We start from the raw sequence: 6,000 nt of genomic DNA, 5'->3' as shown, positions 1-6,000 counted from the left end.
CTAATCCTTATACTTCATTACAACGTCATAACTTCAACCTTTCTCTCGGTGTACTAGTTACATCTTATTGATTGCCCTCTCCTTGTCAATCAACTAATTGATAGTATTTGGATCACTAAAGAAATTTTCATTCTTGCAAATATCAAGTTTGACATCAATGATAAAACAATGATTGAGAACATTCTTTACCATTTCCATATATCATTCCAACAACTTTCCTCCTGATCTTTTCAATCATTTCCAACAAAAAGGTGTAATGTATGTACCTTTCTTGACTTGAACTCTATTGAAGGTATAGATAATAGTACTAACCACCTCTCTCCAATTTTTGTGTGAGATGCATTTCTCAGTCATTAGTGTTCTTCCACTATCCATTATTAAGTTTTTTCTTATTTTAGCTATCCCATTCTAAGGAGGGATCCTTAGTGCTGACATTCATTTTTCAATTCCTCTATCATTGCAAAATGTATTGAACTCATGTGAAATGAATTCACTACCTCTGTCAGATCTTAAATACTTCAAACTCTTCCTTGTTTCTTTTTCTACTCTTGCTAAATACCACTTGAATAATTGAAAAGCATCAGATTTAACTTTAAAAATTATCATAGTCATCATTCTAGAGTAGTCATCCACAAATAAAATGAAATATTGATCTCCATGTTAACTATTAACACCAATGGGTCCACATAGGTCAGTATGAACCAATTCCAAAATATCAATAGTAGCATATGCTTTACTCTTGAAACAAGACTTCATCATCTTTTCTAATTGATGCTATTTACACATAACATTGTCAGACTTCTTAAGTTTAGGAAACCCTCTTACTTTCTTCATCTACTGATATAAACCAAATTATCAAAATTCACATGAAATAATCTTTTGTGCCATGACCAAAAATCTTCTTGTTATGCAAACATACATGTCTCTTCTAATAGGTCTAGATAGATTAAGTTACCTCTTGTCCACTTACCAGTCATAGGATTGGAACTTCCACTATCACTTTTGATCACATAATAAATTAATGTATTTTTCTTATCTTCATCACAATTACTCTTATATTCTTTATCATTCTTCTCTTTAGCAATAAAAAAAAAAAAACTTACCTTTTTCATCCTTATTTCTTCTGTAGTTTTTTTCATCTCTTCTTCCTTTATACTTTATTTCCATTTTTCATCCTTGTCTTCTCTATTAGGACATCTAGTAGAAATATGAGCAACTTTGTTGCATGAAAAAAATATGTGTTGAGTGTGTAGATCGATCATCTATTGTGAGGTAGTTTGCACTATGGTTTTAGTGAAAGTGCTATTATGCTGCCATGAAGAGTGTGTGGTAGATGAGCAGTAGGTGTTACACCTAAGGGTTTTAGAACCCTCCAAAGACAAATGCAAGCATTGGAAGACCAAATAAGTAGAGGAATAAATAATTATGTAAGAGATGAAAGAAAGGATGAGGATGAAGTAGAAGAAAATTTCAAAGTATAGGTAGTTGTAAATATAAGGAAGAGAGGCTTTTTAGGGCCATCTATGAGATTGGAAAAAGACCTAAGTTTGAAGTTCCCACATTTTTAGAAAACCTTAACCTAGAGGAGCTGATCAATTGGATCAATGAATTGGAGGAGTACTTTGAGTATGAAGATATTGAGGATCCTAATAGGGTCAAGTTTTTGAAGGCAAAACTAAAGGCACATTCAAAGATTTGGTGGCAAGAGGTTCAATTGGAGAAAAATAGAAAGGGAAAGTGATAAATTACTAGAAGGGAATGAATGGTAGCTAAACTAAGCCAATAACTCATTCCTATGGATTAAGAGATTGGTCTATTGAAGAAAATGTGAGGGTTGAAGCAAGCAAGAAAATTTGTTCAAGAGTATACCAAAGAGTTCTACCAAGTTCTCATTAGGACCAACCATATAGAAGATGATAAGGAGAAAGTGACCTATTATCTCAATGGGTCAAGGCCAAGTATCTAGGATGAGTTGAGTCTAGTTTGAATGAATAGTATTGAGGACAAATGCTAGTTTTCCCTAAAAGTTGAGGAAAAACTAAGCAAGAAGTTTGACAACAAGAATAGCAGAAGAGGTCATGGTGGAAGATCAGGTAGATGATCTTATGGAGGCTATAATGATGAATAGAAGAACAAGGATGAGGCGAGGAGTGGTAGTCAAAAAAAGAGGGGAAAAAATTCTAATCATTTCCATAATTAGAAAAATAGAGATTGGAGAGGAAGAGGTAGAGGAAAAGGATCTAGGAGAGGAGACTTTTGTGAAAAATATTTTCACTATAGAGAAGAAGGACATAGAACATTTGAATGTACCTAGTGCCAAGGAAGGATAGATCATAGAATAGAAGGCTAGGCTAGAGTCACACATGTTGATGAGCATACCTGATCATCACATTCTGAAGATGGTAAAAGAGGAGAAGTCCTAGTTAATAGAAGAGTCATATTGAGTGATGAGAATGAATTTGGTCAAAGAAGGAGCTTGTTTCACACAAGGTGTAGATGTGAAGATAAGTGTTGTGATGTGATAATTGATGGTGGAAGTGTTGACAATCTGGTGTTAGCAATGATGGTCACCAAGTTGAAGTTGAAGATATAGAAACACTTGTATCCATGGCATATTGCTTGGGTCCAAGATGACCACAATGTCATGGTTAATGAGCAATTTTTACTGAAGTTCTGATAAAGGGCCAACACCACCCTTAAAAAATCACAAAAAAAAATGCAACAATATGGAGATAGAGAGATGACAAAAATGCTTTATAAAGCATCCATTAATACTTGAAATTCATTAGAATATTCTTCAAATGGAAAAACTCCAAATTCTTACAATATAAGAGAGATTTCTCGCTAAGAGCTTCTACAAGAAATTACATCCGAAGAGCTTCTACTTGAAGAGCTTGTCTTGAAGAGCTTTTATTTCTCCAACTTCCATTAGAAGAGCTTCCATTTTTGAACTTGATTACAAACGATTATAAGCCTTGCTTAAATAGGCACTTCTAACCCAAGACATTACAAACACAAGCAATGCTGGATAAAAGGTAAATATAACTACCTTTAAATAAATATTAAATTCCCACCCAAATGTAACTAAGCACCCAAAAAATATTAAATGCATGATTTAAGGAACTTTCCACAAACTTCTAAGATGCCACCTACACACCTCGATTAATGGAATGACAACTATTTTTATTATTTTCTATTTATGCCACCCATGCACCTTGAAAATAGAAATTCCTCTTTTCTCCACTTTTCCTATTTTCTATTTTTAATTATTTTCCTTCCATTTTCGTCGCTTTCTCTCTCCTCCAAAAAATTTTATTTTATTTTATTTATTTATTTTTTTTCCCCTCTTTTTTCTCTTTTTTTTTTTTCTAATAATTTAATTTTTCCATGCAAGATGCTCCTACATCAGACTCCCCTGGTAGATAGAAAAGTGTGTCCCACACTTTGATGTCAAAAAAAAGATATAGAACCATCTTCATCTTCACCACAAGCTTCTACCTCAATAGGGACAAGAAAACCAACATACAAATCTTCCACATTTTTTTTTGCTGATGCATGATGCTCCTACATCCGACTCCCATGGTAGGAAAAATTTTGTGAATATGGATTCACAAAATGAAGTAGCCACTATTGACAGATTTTTTTTTCCTCTTCCTCCAACACATAGCTGGAACAAGTATCCAATGCTAAAATTTCTCCTTTGCAATGAACTCTATCCAAGCATAAATCTCATCCTCATTTAATCTTGTTGAATTAATCACACCTGTAATAAATCCAGCAACACCATACCAATGTTCCTTTGCATACCACACATGACTAACAAGATCCTCATGCAAAAAATAATCAATATCTTTTAAACTCATATCAAAGACAACATCCCATGATTCATAAGAACTTACCTATTTGACATCTTCATCTTTGCTTGCCTCTTTTATATCGTCAACAATGCACGTAACTACTCCACTTGCTTGATCTCCAACTAAGGCACTATACTTCTCCTCCATTGCTGCAATCTTCAAATCATCTTGATCTCCTTCAGATTCGTAAGTCTTGTCATCTTTATGCTCTTCCTCTTCTCGTTCATCTTCTTCAACTTTAGGTTCGCAAATGATTTCCTCTTCATCTGCTTGCTCCTCCACTAGATCATCTTTCTTTTCCACATCCAAGGAATTATCAACATCTCTTTTCTGGTGACATGCTCTTTGTTTCCGCAACTCAGCTTCTAATTCATTCACTTGCTTCTGCAAATCAACTAGCAATGATTGTTGATTTCTTGCTCTAAATTTCTCAAGTCGAGGAATCCTCAGAATCCATCCAATCACAAAAGTCATCTTCTTCTTTCTCTTCTCCATAATCAAGTCTTTAGAAGACAAATCTCATGCAAAACAAGAACCTTGTGCAAACTACCTCACAGTCGGCGATCTATCTACACAATCAAGAACTTCTTGACAAACTTCAACCAACTCAAGGTCCTAGTGCAAACTGCCTCATGTTCGGTGATCTGTTCACACTCTCAGGAAGTCCTGCTCTGATACCACTGACGAAGGGCCAACACCACCCCTACAAACTCACAACCAAAAATGCAACAATATGGAGATAGAGAGATGACAAAAATGCTTTATAAAGCATCCATTAATACTTTAAATTCATTAGAATATTCTACAAATGGAAAAACTCCAAATTCTTACAATATAAGAGAGATTGCTCGCTAAGAGCTTCTACAAGAAATTACATCCGAAGAGCTTCTACTTGAAGAGCTTCTCTTGAAGAGCTTCTATTTCTCCAACTTCCATTAGAAGAGCTTCCATTTCTTGAACTTGATTACAAACGATTATAAGCCTTGCTTAAATAGGCACTTCTAACCCAAGACATTACAAACACAAGCAATGTGGGATAAAAGGTAAATACAACTACCTTTAAATAAATATTAAATTCCCACCCAAATACAACTAAGCACCCAACAAATATTAAATGCATGATTTAAGGAACTTTCCACAAACTTCTAAGATGCCACCTACACACCTCGATTAATGGAATGACAACTATTTTTATTATTTTCTATTTATGCCACCCATGCACCTCGAAAATAGAAATTCCTCTTTTCTCCACTTTTCCTATTTTCTATTTTAAATTATTTTCCTTCCATTTTCGTCACTTTCTCTCTCCTCCACAATTTTTTTTTTCCCCTTTTTTTTTCTCTCTTTTTTTTTTTTTTCTAATAATTTAATTTTTCCATGCAAGATGCTCCTGCATCAGATAGGAGCATCATGCATCAAGTTCAATATTGGAAGCTACCAAGATGAGGTACTTCATCATATCATACCTATGGACATATGTCATATGTTCTTGGGTCAGCCATGGTAGTTTGATAGACATGTTGTATATGATGGGAAACCAATTACATACACTCTGATCAAGGATGGAGTAAAACATGAGTTAAAGTCATTGAAGGAGAAAGAAGAAAAGGGATGTAGTGCTGCTAGAATATGTTTTGTTGATGGAAAAGAGTTTCTCAATGGTATGAAATGTGAGCATGTGTTCTTTTCTATAATTTCAAAAGATAGTAAAGAAGAAAGAGAGGAGGTACCTACAAAAGTTGTAGACATGTTGGGAGAATTTACTAATATTTTATTAGATAATGTACCTAATGGATTTCCCCCAATGAGGAAGATCACTCACCAAATGAATTTGGTTCTAGAAGCCAGTTTCCAAAATTAGGTAGTGCATAAAATGACACTAGAAAAAATTGAAGAGTTGAATACACAAGTTCATGAGTTGTTGCAGAAGGGGTTGATTCAAGAGAGTTTGAGTCCATGTGTTGTACTAGCATTATTAGCACCAAAGAAGAATCGAGATTCTTGCACTATCAATAAGATCACAATCAAGTATAGATTTCCATTGCAAAGAATGGATGATATTATGGATACTATCAAATTTATATAAGAGAAGGTGATGAGTGTAAGACTACTTTCAAGACAAAAGAAGGATTGTACAAGTGGT

This window comes from Cupressus sempervirens, chromosome 9 (assembly GCF_028749045.1).
Source record: "Cupressus sempervirens isolate cs-2001-9-10 chromosome 9, ASM2874904v1, whole genome shotgun sequence".
Lineage (NCBI taxonomy): Eukaryota > Viridiplantae > Streptophyta > Pinopsida > Cupressales > Cupressaceae > Cupressus > Cupressus sempervirens.
This window is presented reverse-complemented; position numbering follows the sequence as displayed.